Genomic DNA, 13,974 nt, shown 5'->3' with positions numbered 1-13,974 from the left:
AGCCATGGTTTCATCATCTGTAAGATGGGGGCAATAATATTAGTGGCTGAGAGGGATGGTAAAATGCAGTCAATGGTTACTGTAAGGATCTTAGCACAACACCTGATGCGGGAGGAAACTCTACAAATGACTGCAACGCCCGTTGGTACAGTGGTAAGCTTGGGAAAGTCTGGCAGGGAAGGCCGCCATTAAGTGGTTATAAAAAGCCTGTTGAATGCTAGGGAGAGGTAGCAGCAGTAACATCCAGCGTGGTGTGTGTTGGGGGAGGGCGGGAGGTGAGGCACTTAACCCAGGGTTGCAATCAGAGTTAAGTACCCCTCAGGAAGCAATGTTGTACCTTAAAGAGATGGTATGTTGATTTTCACTGAGAGTTTGATTCCTTGGCTTAATATTTCTAGGTGATTGGGGCATTGATGTGTGATTGCTTCCATGTCTCCTTTAGTATTTTTTTTTTAAGATTTTATTTATTTATTTGACAAGAGATCACAAGTAGGGAGAGAGGCAGGCAGAGAGAGAGAGAGGAAGGGAAGCAGGCTCCCTGCTGAGCAGAGAGCCGGATACAGGCCTCGATCCCAGGACTCTGAGACCATGACCTGAGCCGAAGGCAGAGGCTTAACCCATTGAGCCACCCAGGTGCCCCTCTCCTTTAGTATCTTTGAGGCCATGATGATCCTTTTCATTCAGAGCACGTGGCATTAGTGCCTGTCTCATATAAATGTTCAATAAATATTTATTTAATGGGAATAAATAGGTTTTGTTTTTTTACATGAGTCAGTTCTCAGAAGTTACCTATTTTTTTTTATTTGTTTGACAGACAGAGATCACAAGTAGGCAGAAAGGCAGGCAGAGAGAGAGAGAGAGGGAAGCAGGCTCCCTGCTGAGCAGAGAGCCCAATGTGGGACTTGATCCCAGGACCCTGAGATCATGACCTGAGCCGAAGACATCGGCTTAACCCACTGAGCCACCCAGGCACCCCCAGAAGTTACCTATTTTTGATGAGCAACAGTGACATCTGGTGGTATGCGTTGGAACTGAAGTCTTCAAAGTACACGGCTTCTCTGTCAGGATTTTGGAGTAGTGCATCAGTTAGGGCAACCCTCTGGCCTCACAGATGAGGAAATGCTACTTGGAGAGTTTCAGGAACTTGAAATTTAGGCTCTATCTCTATGTACATCTACAGCCCATCATAATATACCTACTAGGCCAGAACAAAGCTGAATGAATAAGGTATTTTAAAGTTCTCCTGTGTCAAATGATAGAATTGACAATTACTATTTATATACCTGATCCTCTTTGAAATAAAGAATTTTCTTTTAGCAAGGTATACGATAGAAATTTTCCCTAAATTCAACAGTCCTAATTGGTTCTAGTTTGGAGGTCAGTGTCCACATGATCCCTTCAGAGGAACTCAGTTAACAGGTCCTCTCTAGTATTCTGAGCTGCTTATAATGGTGTTTGGTTTTTTTCCTGTCTCTAGTGTAACTGAAGTGTCACAGACAAAAATCGCACAATGTGAGGAGGAGATGCCATCCTGCCTTTCATGCCTGTACCTAAATTCAGCCCGCACATAACTGTACTTACTGTCTTCCCCACTGGTGCCCCTTCTTGGCTCACCCATCTCTTGTCACTGATACCCTCCACCTCCCTCTGTCACTCTCTGGCCTCAAACTCTTAGAAATGTCTTAACTTTCTCCTGTGTTATCACTGTTAAGCCACTCACCAAATCCTGCCAGGTTTTTCATAAACAGTCTCTCAGAGTTGTCCTTTTCCACCTGTTGCTACTACTTTAAATGTAGGCCCTTCATCTCCTGTCCTGTGACCTAGTTCAGGAGTGCCAAAGCCCTGTGCTCTCCACTGCCCCCAACACCTTTGCTCCTGTGCCACTGGTTTTCTGAATGTTCCCTTTCCCCATTCCCATACAATTCAAATGCACATCGTAAAGGCCCACCCCAAATTCTATTTTGTAAAGCTTCTCTGTACTCTTGTAGGTCACAGTGAACTTTCCCTTTTCTCACATCTTCCCATAATGAGTTGTAAATGCCTAAGACAACACTTTTGTGAGAAAAAAATGCATACTTTTGTGTACTGCTTTGCTGTATAGTAAACACTTCAGTACTCTTCTACTAGTTCCCCACAAAAAGACGCTGAAGTACATATTACCCTGACTTTATCAGCAAGGAAAACTAACTTACTCAAATACATAAAATTGAAAAGTAGCAGAGCACAAACCTAGAGCCTTGGTCACATGGAGAAACTGCATGATGGAAGGGAAGGTAGATAAAAAAGGTACATACAGTAATAACTGTTCAAGATATACTAAGTCTTACCTTCATTTCCACCTTCCATCACACACACATGCATTCCTTCCCTATTCAGGTCCTAAGCACAGTGTTTTATTTTTCCAATGTGCCATAGCTGCTTTGTCCTCAGATTTCTTCATTTAAAATCCTCAGTCTTTGTTTTGGCCTTTATGAAAAGAAAGGTGAATGAATTCTCTATATAAATGGTCTTTACTGTGAAGCTGGTAAAATAAGAAACTAATACTTACTCAAGGCACTGGGAACCTAATCAACAGGGAGAAACCAAGAATTCCTGACACCAGGTGACTCATCCAAGTGTTTTGAAAGACCATGATAGGAGCCAAGAGTGAAATTGAGAAATTTTGAGTAAAATATAAAATAATGACCAGTCCATTATGCTAAAGGCTAGGAGGAGAGCCAAGGTAGATCTCATCCATCAGAGAGGTCCCTTGGAACTAAGGACTACTGAATCTTGGCAGAACATTTTTGAGTTTTCTAATAAGATCAGCATATGATGTGTGAGATCACCATATGTACAAACACATTTTAGATGAAATAGCACCATGAATAAAATAAGACTTGACTGTATCCAAAATGGTGTTACACTAAAACACAAAGTGTACTGGGAGGGGTCTGTTAGAGGCTGAAAGCCAGCAAAGAAAGCCCAAATCCATGGTGAGTTGAAGAGGTGGAACTGACATATATTTAACACCTTCCAACAAGAAGGATCTTGACCCTGGTGAAAACGAACAATTTTTGTCTGTTGGAGGGGGAAGGGGTTCCTTATTATGAGGAATATTTTTATAAGGCTTAACACTGGGTCAAAAATATCTCAAGGCAGTTTGCCTCTGTTTGCTCTGAATCCGTGCTCAGAATATCTTTCCAATGATGCTTGGCTTTGTGGGTGTTTGATTCTGGGAAGGGAGAGGCTCTGGACATGGGTCACAATTCCCTAATGTAAACTAGTGGCTTAGTGCTCTGGTTTATATGTCAATCACTTAATGCCATGACTGCTGCTAAGTTTAGCCCCAGTAGACATTTATGGTATAATGACCAAATTAGATTTTGGACCTGCAAAGTTGAAGTCGATAAGTGGAGAGGTCTGAAATGTGTAGAGCCAAATGGTGCCTTAGTTTTAAGCTGCAGCAAAGCTTGCTCCCATTTTGACACAAAACAGCAAAATATGTAATAATACACCTGAAGAGCATTTCACAGTTTACAAAACACATTCATGACCTATTTGATTATCATAGTTGTAAGAGTACTATTGTTATTTTAAGAAAATTGAGGTTTGTGACTTGACTACTGTCAGAGAATTCTTTCTTCTGATCATTTATTCAATTCAATTTTGCTTCTCATAGTAAGAATAGGATCACTGACTGCTTATGTTATATTTATTTGTAGGACAGTGCCTATAATTCCAGTGAGGGAAAATCTATTTAGTGACCTTATGGTCATCTTTTAAAAAATAAATAAGCATGGATAAAAGTCCCGCTTTAAAGTTGGAGCTGTGGGAAAGACCTAATTGAGGGATTAGGAAAAGAAGCAGTTAGGTCCACACACATCAGTGCAACTGATTTTTTTATTTTATTGTAAAATATACACAACAAAGTTTACTATTTTAACCTTAAGTGTACAGTTCGGTGGCACAAAGTACACTTGACAATGCTGTGCAACTCTTACCAGCATCTGCCTCCAGAACTTTGTCATCGTGCCAAAGAGAAACTTAATACCTTTTCATAAAGCCAATTTCCCTTTTCCCTGGCCCCTGGCAACTTCTCTTCTACTCTTTATGTATTTGCCTTTTCTAGGTACCTAATATAAGTGGAATTATATAATATTTGTCCTTTTATGTCTGGCTCATTTCACTTTAGCATAACATTTTCAAGGCTCATCTATATTGTAGCATGTCAGAATTTCTTTCTTTTTTATGGCCAAATAATATTCCACTGTATGGATAGAGCACAGTCTGTATATCCATTCATCTGTTGATGGACACTTGGGTTGTTTCCACCTTGGGCTATTGTGAATAGTGCTTCTATGAACATTGGTGTACAAATATCTCTTTGAGTTCCTGCTTTCATATTTTGGTTCTATACCCAGAAGTGAAATTCCTGGATCATATAATCCTATGTTTAAGTTCTTAAGGAATTGCCAGACTTTTCTATAGAAGCTTTACCATTTTATACCCCACTAGCAGTGCATAAGGGTTGCTTTCCACATCCTGATCTGCACTTGTTATTTCCCTTTTTTTTTTTTTTGGTAGTCATGCTAATGAAGTGGTATTTCATTGTGGTTTTGATTTGTATTCCCCTAATGGGTAGTGATGTTAAGCATCTTTCCATATACTTGTTGGCCATCTTTTTTGGAGGAGTCCATTCAAGTCCTTCCCTATTTTCAAATTAGGTTGTTTAGTTGTTGAGTTTGCTCAACTGATTTTTGACAAAGGTTCAAAAGCAATTCCATGGAAGAAGGCTACCTTTCAATGATGGTGCTATAGCAATTGGACATCCATAAGCCAAAGGATGGGGGGAACCACAACCTCAACTTTACATTTCATGCAAAGATTATGTCAAAGTAAAATGTGACATAAAAATCTAACACTTTTAGAAAATCATAGGGAAAAATCTTTGGATCCAGAGCTAGACAAGGGGTTTTTGTTTGTTTGTTTGTTTTGTTTTATTTTGTTTTTGGTAAGCAGTTCTTAAATGATCCACAAAAGGTTGATAAAATGGACTTCCTCAAAACCAAAGCCTTTTGTTCTGCAAAAGCCCATTCAAAGAAAATTAAAAGACAAGCTACAGATTGGAAGGAAATATTTACAAGCCACATATCCAATGAAGGACTATTATCTAGAATATACAGAGAATTCTCAAAATTCTACAGATATAGCACAAAAGACATGAATACCAAAGATGATAGATAACAAGCAAATGAAAAAAATGCTCTATATCATCACCCATCATGCACATTAGAACCACAATGAGGTGTCACTACATACCTATTAGAATGGCTAACACAATATAGAAAATAAATTAAAAAATACTGGCAAGTATGTGGAGAAACTGGGTCACTCAATGTACCATTTCTGGTGGGAATGTGAAATGGTACACCCACTCTAGAAAACAGGTTGGCTGTTTCTTATAGAACTAAACATGCAGTTGCCATACAACTGCACTCTTGGGCATTTATCTCAGAAAAATGAGAACTTAGGTTCACACAAAAAAAACTATATAAATGTTCCTATCAGCTTTATTCATAATATCCCCAAACTGGAAACAGCCCAGAAGCCTTCCAATGGATAAATGGTTAAACAAACTGGCATGTCCATACTATGGAAAACTATCCAGCCATGAAAAGGAGCAAATTATTGATACACACACAATAATTTGGATGAGTTTCCAGAGAATTCCTCTGAGGAAAAAAAAAGAAAGAAAGAAAGAAAGATAGATCGATCAATCCCTGAAAGTTAGATATTGTATATCTGCATAAAGTTTTTGAAATGACAACATTTTAGAAAAGGAAGATGAATGGTTACCAGGGTTTAGGGACTGGGAGGTGAGAGAGGGATGTGAATGTGGTTATAAACCTCGAAGAGAGGGATTCTTGTTGTGAATGAAGTGTCCTGACTGTGGTGGTGGGTACGAAAAACTACACACATTGTAAAATTGAAGAGGACAAAATACATCACAAACGTGAATACAAATGAAACATGATTAAGATAGGAGTATCAGTGTCAGTATTCTGATTGGTATTGCAAAGTGTGATCTGGTGACACATCTTTCTGAATGTGTATGAGGTGAATGCCTTATGAGGAAAAAAGAAAGAAAAGCAATTATGAGATGTCTGGACATTTTCAAATTACAAAGGCCCGAATCAATACTTGGAAAGCTTCCTTCGATTTCCTTTCATAGAAATTTGCCTCCCACTTCCACATAGCCATTAATATAGTAGTGACTTGACTTAGGTTGGGGAGTGCCTTAAAAAAACAAACATACAAGTGTTTTCCACGATGAACATAAACTATATTCATTATTTTTAAAATCCCCCAAAATGCAAGAATAAAAACAGCACTGTAATTCCACCACCTAAATATAATCATTTTAATATTTCTATATGCTCCTCACAGTCTTGTTTCTTTTTAAAAACTATTTAGCAATTACTATTTTGCGTCCTGCTTTTTTCACTTACCATCACAACACAATTTCCCCCGTTTTTCAAAGACATGCAGAATACGTTAAATTTCGTGGTGGGATCATTTTTCAACTCCCTTACAGGACAACTGAATGTGCATCTCTGCACAAAATGTTTAGCCGACGAAACTTTTAAAACATGTTCCAGAACCACGTAACTGGGCCAACGTTAAAGTTTCAGGCACAGGACTCCTATTTCAGCCTACCGCCCCTATTCCCACCCCTCCTCAACCTGGGCCACAAACGCCACCGTCACTTTTCCAGCTCCCACAGTCCCCTCGGCCTCCGTAGACACGTGGTGACGTCACGCTGGTCGTGACGTTGCTGGTTTCCCTGGTGACGGTTGCTGGGGCAGCGCGTGCCGGCGTGGGGAAGAGGAGACAGAGCTGCTCCGGCTTTGCAAGTGAGGAGCGGAGGGACGGCTGTAAGTGCTGGGAAGGGCGGAAGGTCCAAGGCTGAAGCCTGGGGAGCCAGCAGCTGCTGGGGTGGGGGTGGGGGGTGCTGGACCTGGGTGGGAGCGCACAAGCTCTCCCCGGCATCCTTCCCTGCCGCTGCCCGGTGCCCACTGCCTGCCTGGCGAGCGAGGTCTCTCCCCACTTCATTCTGTCAGTCTCCATGTACAGCTTCCTCGCCTCTCCAAACAGAGACTTAGATTCCGTGTGTTTACAGGAGTTAGTGAGGTGCAGAGAGGGATCTGCTGCCCAAAGTCACACAGTAGGCGCCATGGTCGGAACTCCGACCCAGGTCCGTCGGACCAGCACCCTCTTCTGGTTATCCTCTACAGAACCCTGCTGCGCCGTACTGAGAGGTGGAGCGGGAACTAAGCGACTTGTTGGTATCCACTTCCCTCGCATTCCCAATTCAGGGCCAGCCCCCACGGACCGAAACCCAGACGAGCGAGTCCCCTCAGAGCGGGACTCCCTCCGGGCGAACCAGACCTGTGCGCCCCACCCCAAACCCATCCCTACGTTGATGCGGGTCCTGACAGGCGACTAGTAGGTGCACAGGGGTCTCAATTGGGAATCTCTTGGGCTTCTCCTCTGAACCCCCAGGACCCCAGGCTGTTGCTCGGAATACTCGAGGAGAACATAATAAAAAAGAGAGAGAAGGAAGAGGGAGGCTGGTGGAGGCAGAGCGGCTCGTGCCTGCGAGATGCCTCAGCCCTTCCTTCCTGGTGTCTGTTCCCAGTGCTCAACTGCCTCAGGGACCTTTGCTTTGCTACAGGAGTAGCCTAGTGGGTAGGTGTCATTCTCCCCATCCTTTGGCTCCAAATCTTTCCTGAGCCGAAAGTTCCTTCCATGCAGACTTAGCTTTAACTTAAAAAAAAAAAAATAATAATAAATAGGCTTTATTTCTTAGAGAACTTTTAGATTTACGGAAACATTGAACAGAAAATACAGAGTTCCTATATACGCCTCTGTTTCCCCATTATTACCATCATGCACTGCTCTGATATATTGTTACTACGGCTAAAGCTATGTCGTTATTAACTTTAAAAGTCTATAGTTTATGTTAGGGGCTGTGGGAACGTGTGCGTTGTACAGTTCTGTGGGTCTTGCCAAATGCATAATATCAAGTATCCACCATTAAAGTATCTTACAGAAGAGTTCCGTTGTCCTAAAAACCCATTGTTCTCCACTGTTCATCCTTCCCTCCCCTCTCCCCAAACACTGGCAACCACTGATCTTTTTACTTCTCTGTAGTTTTGCCTTTTCCAGAATGCCATATAGTTGGAGTCACACAGAATGTAGCCTTTTCAGACTGGCTTCTTCACTTGGAAATATGCATTTAACTTTCCTTCATGCTTATTCATGGCTTGATAGCTCATTTCTTTTCATCACTAAACAATATTCCCTCGTATGGTTGTACCAATTTTTTTTTATCTTTTCACATACAGAAGGATTATCTCAGTTGCTTCTCATTTTAGGTAATTATGCATAAGGTTGCTATAAATATTCACTTACAGGTTTTTGTGTAGACATAACTTTTCAACACATTTGGGTTAATATGATTGTTGGATCATTTGGTAAGAATATGGTTAGCTTTGCAAAAAGCTGCCATTCTGTATTCCAAAGTGGCTGTACCATTTTGCATTCCCACCAGCAATGAATAAAATTTCCTGTTGCTTAAAATCCTTGCCAACATTTGGTGTTGTCAGTATTTTGGATTTTAGCCATTCTAGTAGGTGTGTAGTAGTATCTCATTGTTGTTTTAATTAGCAAGTCCTAACTACATATGATGTTGAACATCTTTTCATATGCTTATTTGCCATCTTATATATCTTCTTTGGTGAGATGTGTATTCAGATCTTCTGCTCACTTTTTATTTGGGTTGTTTTCATATTGTTAAGTTTTAAGGCTTCTTTTGCATATTTTGCATGCAGTCCTTTATCAGATATGTGTTCTGCAGTCAAAGTTTTCTTCCAGACTATGGCTAGTCTTTTCATTCTCTTAGCAGTGTCTTTTGAAGAGCAGAAGTTTTTAATTTTAATGAAGTCCAACTTAACCAGTATTTTTCTTTCATGGATCATGCTTTTGGTATTGTATCTTAAAACTCACTCCTAAACCCAAAGCCATCTAGATTTTTTCCCTATATTGTCTTCAAATAGTTTTACAGTTTTTCATTTTACATTTATATCTATGATCCATTTTGAGTTAATTTTGTGAAAGGTGTGAAGTCTGTGTCTAGATTCATTTTGTTGTATGTAATATCCAGTTGTTCCAGCACCATTTGTCAAAAAGACTATTGAATTGCCTTTGCTTCTTTTCAAAGATCAGTAGACTCCTTTTATGGGGATCTATTTCTGGGCTCTCTTAGTTACATTCCATTGATCTGTTTGTTTTTTCCCCGATACCACACTGTTTTAATTTCTGTAGCTTTATAGGAAGTCTTAAAGTTGGGTAGCATCAGTCCTCCAATTTTGTTCTTTTTCTTCAAAATTGTATTGACTATTCTAGGTCTTATGACTTTTTGTATAAACTTTAGAATCAGTTTGTTATTATCCACAAAGTAACTTGATGGGATTTTGATTGGGATTGTGTTGGAACTATAGATCAAGTTAGGAAGAACTGACAACTTTTTTTGTTTGTTTTGTTTATTTGGGGGAAGAAGTGACATCTTAACAGTAGTGAAGTCTTCCTGTCCATGATCATAGAATATTTATTTAGTTCTTCTTTGATTTCTTTCATCCAAGTTTTATAGTTTTCCTCATACAGATCTTTTACATATCTAGTTAGATGTATACTAAAGTATTTCCATTTTTATGTGACTGCAAATGGTGTTACATTTAAATTTCAGTTTCTAGTTGTTCTTTGCTGGCATATAGGAAAACAATTGACTGTTGTTTACTAAACTTGTGTCCTCAACCTTGCTATAGTTGCTTTTTATTTTTATTTTTTTAAAGATTTTATTTATTTATTTGACAGAGAGAGAGATCCTAAGTAGGCAGAGATGCAGGCAGAGGGGGAGGGGGAAAGTAGGCTCCCTGCTGTGCAGAGACCCTGATGTGGGGCTCGATGTGGGGCTCAATCCCAGGACCCAGAGATCATGACCTGAGCCAAAGGCAGAGGCTTAAACCACTGAGCCACACAGGCACCCCTATAGTTGCACTTTAGTTCCAGGATTTCTTTTTTGTTCTTTTTGTTGATTCTTTGGGATTTTCTACATACACAGTCATGTCATCTGAGAACAAGAAAGTTTTATATTTTTTCTTTCCAGTCTTTTTCTCTCCCACTGCCAGAAGCAGGATTGGATTTTCCTCTGATTTTCACAGTGAGAATCTGGTAGGAAAATCTGGGGCTAAAAACCATTAAAGTATGAGGGCCCCCAAAGAACTAGACCTCTTGGAGTTTTAAAACTGCAAGCTAGTCCACACCTAGCCCCCAACAATTACTCAATTACAGGTTAGTGTGTCTACTGATATTGACTCTAGCTGTAGACTTCTGCTCCTAGTAAGCTGATTCTTTGTATTCACCTGACTCTCCAGTTTTCTGGGAGCAATTTGCCCTATGACCTCAACTGTCTAATGATTCGGAGCTCCACTGATTTCCAGTTGTTGATTTTTAGATTTTTTCTTATTGTGAGGATAGAAATGATAGCTTCTAAACTCTTTACATGTCAGAAGTTCTGTTCAGCTTTAACTTTTAAAACTCTCTGCACCTCCAGTTCCTTAAGTCCAGAACAAGTAACAAGACCCTGGTTATGCCCGATCACCACATGTAGAAGGCACAGTATTATTAAGATGGATTTGTAAAGATAATGCTTGTCTAAGCACTTGTTATCATTACTTATGAATAGCATGTTCACAGATACAGCTGGTTACCAAAGATGGTGGGACTAAGAAAAGCCTAATTAGTCATTTTTCCAGAAATACTGAGCACCTAAATGTGTGCTAAATTCTGTGCAGATCTGAAAGACAGCAATGAAGATGTGCCATGTCAGGTAGCTTATGTACTAGTTAAAGAACATAGATGATAAACAGGTAGACTGTTCTGTGTATCAGATTTTGAAAAACATGATGGAGAAAAATAAACATGGGTAGGGAAGAGGGAGTTCAGGGGCTGGAAGCAGGAGAAGGGAATACAGAACTAGGTAGGGTGGGCAAGGAAGGCTCCCTGAGAACGTGCCCTTTGAGTAAATATCTATCTACCTGTCTGGCATTGGGAGAGGAAAAGTAACCATTACAGGTTGGAAAGGAAGAAATAAAATGATCCTGTTCCCAGACGACCTGATTGTCTGTGTAGAAATCCCCAAGAATCAATAACAATGAGTACCTTGGAAAGAACATTCCAGCAGAGGAACAGCCAGCAGAAGACTGTGAATTTGATGTGTCCTTGATAATGAAAGATGGGTTGGCAGAGGAACCAGATTACACAAGGCCCTATTTTTATGCTGAGGTGGGCATGGTCTGACTTATGTATTAGCAGCGTCAATGTTGAGAAGAGACCATGGGGTTGGGGGCAAGGGCAGATGTAAGGACAGAAATTAGGAGGCTATAGCAGGGATCAGGAGGTGGCAAGTGCTTGTGTTCTGGGTATATTCTGAATGTAAACCAAGAGAATTTGCTGATGGATTCGATGTGCAAGGGGAGTAGAGGCCTCTGGTCATTAGAGGCCTTGCCATTTTTCACTCTGCCACTGGGCCTCCACACATGCTGTCCCTCTGCCCCAAATGCTCTTCCTCTGCTTAGCTCTTACTCATACTTCAGGTCTCAGCTCACTTCCTTGGGGCTGCTCTCCTAAATTCTCCAGACTATGTCGGACTCCCTGATGGAGAGTCTCAACCCTATGTCTCTCCTTCAGAGCATCCCAGTGACCATTTTATGCTTTTTTTTTAATGGGATCATTGGATCGATGTCCGTCTCCTCCTCCAAACTACAAGCTCCATATGAAGAGATCTATCCATAGCTCTCTGTGCAATGCCAGTACACATTTGCTGAGTGATCTTTCAACCACATTCTCCAGGACCAAATGAAATCAACTTGAATGTCTTCGGTGCTATTTGCTTTAAGGCCAAAACAGCTGCTGGGCTTCCTTTATTCACTCGTGGCACCCATGCTAACTTAGCACCGCTGCGTACCCATGCTGGCTTATACTGCAGAGACAAGATTCAGAGATGAATATAACATTTTCCACCTTGAGGGTATGTGGAAGGTGACAGGAAGTCTTCTATTCTTTCATCTTGACTCCCCAAAATACAAAGCACAGGCATATCTTTGCTCCTGTTCTTAATGTATACCAACCACATGGTCATGAACTAGTCAGGAATCAGGTGGGGCTAAAGGGTGTTTTGAAAAATCTAGCTTTAGCATTATGGTTAATTGCTTTTATAAAATACGAGTTTTCCTTTCTGCTTCCTGGGAATCAGCATCCCCTACTGAGATCTGTGTTGTCTTTGGTCAGGGGTCTACCTTGATTTTTAATTAAGTTGTTTAGGAAGAGGTGGAAGAATGTGGTCTGGGGCCCATCTCAGGAGGTCCCTGGCATCCACCCTTCAGTGACCCCTAACTGCAGCCTCCTAACCTGATCAGCCCACCTGCCTCTTTTTTGCTCAGACTCACCCATCTGTCGCCGTATCTACCTAGTAGTATCTGCTCACTTCTATCTGTTCCTGGCTATCTCTTCTTCCTCCATTTTCCCCTTCCTTCTCTCTCAGCTCCTTCTCAGACCCCTCCTCACCTTCTTCCCACTGGGTTTTGTCCGCCTCCCAATCTTGGGCTCCTGAGGCTCCAGCTCAGACTACCCTTCTGAGCCACACACCCACCCAGCATCTCCATGTGGAAAGCCTAGGGAGTCTCAAATTTAGCAGTGCCTTGCACCAGGCTTGCCTGCAGCTTGGAAAACTCTTTTTCCCAGGCCCACCATCTCCCCAGCCACTTAAACCCAAACCCTCTAGATTCCCCTCTCCTCCTAGGCTGCATCCTTGCTTCCCATCTCTTCTATTTGCCACCATTCCTGTTCCCCATTCTCCATCACCATGGCCATAGCCTTGTTTCAGGACCATGTTCCTTTCTGGAAACATCCTCCCAGCTAGGCCCCTTTGCCTCCAGCTTCACAAAATTCAAGTGTGATCCTGTCTGCATGCTCTGAACATCCCCAGCATCCTCAGGATGAAGTTCAGTGTCCTTACTTAGGCCAGATAAGGCCTTCTTTCCAGTCCCTCCCCAAACCTCTGGCCGTCCTGAGTCTTTCTCAGTTCCCCACACTCATCACATTCTCTCTGCAAATGTTCTTCTGACAAGACAGCCCTCTGTCCCCCATCCCCCAACTCTAGCACCCCCTTTTCCCCACCCTAAGCCAGTTTCTTTAGTGCTCAGCTTCAGGCTGATGGGGGTGCTCTCTCCTGCAGGTCTCCCTAGCCCCTCAGACTGTTTACCTCCCCTCATTCTCATGCCTACCTCATCGTTAGATTCACATGGGAAACTGTAAAAATAGATGTAAACACACACACACACACACACACACACACACACAAAATAATAATAATAAAAAATAAGTGAAAATACACAGAGACCCAGGCCACAGCCCAGGTCAACGAAATCCAAATCTCCACTGGTTGCCAGCAGAGCACAGAGCAGGTGCCAGCGGCCTGGGGGCTGATGTAGATCAGAGGGCCCTGTCTGTCTGCGGTGTTGTCTGTCTCCCACAGGCTTGACCGGGGTGAGGACACCCCATTTCATAGGAGGAGAAAGATAATAAGAGCTAAATTGTAAAAAAAAAAAAAAAAAGCTAAATTGTCAGGAGAGCTTCTGGGCCAGGCACTATTAACACTTGCCACGCATCCTCTCATTTACTCCATGAGTAAACAGCCACCCTGTGAAGTATATAATGACCATCCCCCCATTTTACAGATGGGAAAACTGAAGCACAGAGATTAATTTGCCCAGGTAACAGTATGCATCTAGGAAGTACCTATTCCCCAGTGACTTCAAGTGCACATCAGGAACAGAAGAAAAGGCTTTTCAAGTCACTCCTTGTTCATAT

The 13,974-nt window shown here is 41.7% G+C and overlaps 1 protein-coding gene across 2 annotated transcripts in view; it reads left to right on the top strand.

Moving 5' to 3' along the window:
- Positions 1-6,829: 6,829 nt before the first annotated feature.
- Positions 6,830-13,974, top strand: part of CCDC13 (coiled-coil domain containing 13) — a 52,349-nt gene continuing 45,204 nt past the window's right edge. Inside the window, exon 1 of one of the 2 annotated variants that reach the window (XM_059390767.1) lies at positions 6,830-6,917. The gene's annotated coding sequence lies outside the window, so the exon portion shown is untranslated. The remainder of the gene's footprint in view (positions 6,918-13,974) is intronic. The other variant, XM_059390766.1, reaches the window with a different exon arrangement.

The sequence above is a fragment of the Mustela nigripes genome, chromosome 2 (assembly GCF_022355385.1).
Source record: "Mustela nigripes isolate SB6536 chromosome 2, MUSNIG.SB6536, whole genome shotgun sequence".
NCBI classification, from domain to species: Eukaryota; Metazoa; Chordata; class Mammalia; order Carnivora; family Mustelidae; genus Mustela; species Mustela nigripes.
Note: the sequence above shows the minus strand (reverse complement) of the source record. Positions and strands in the feature narration are given on the sequence as shown.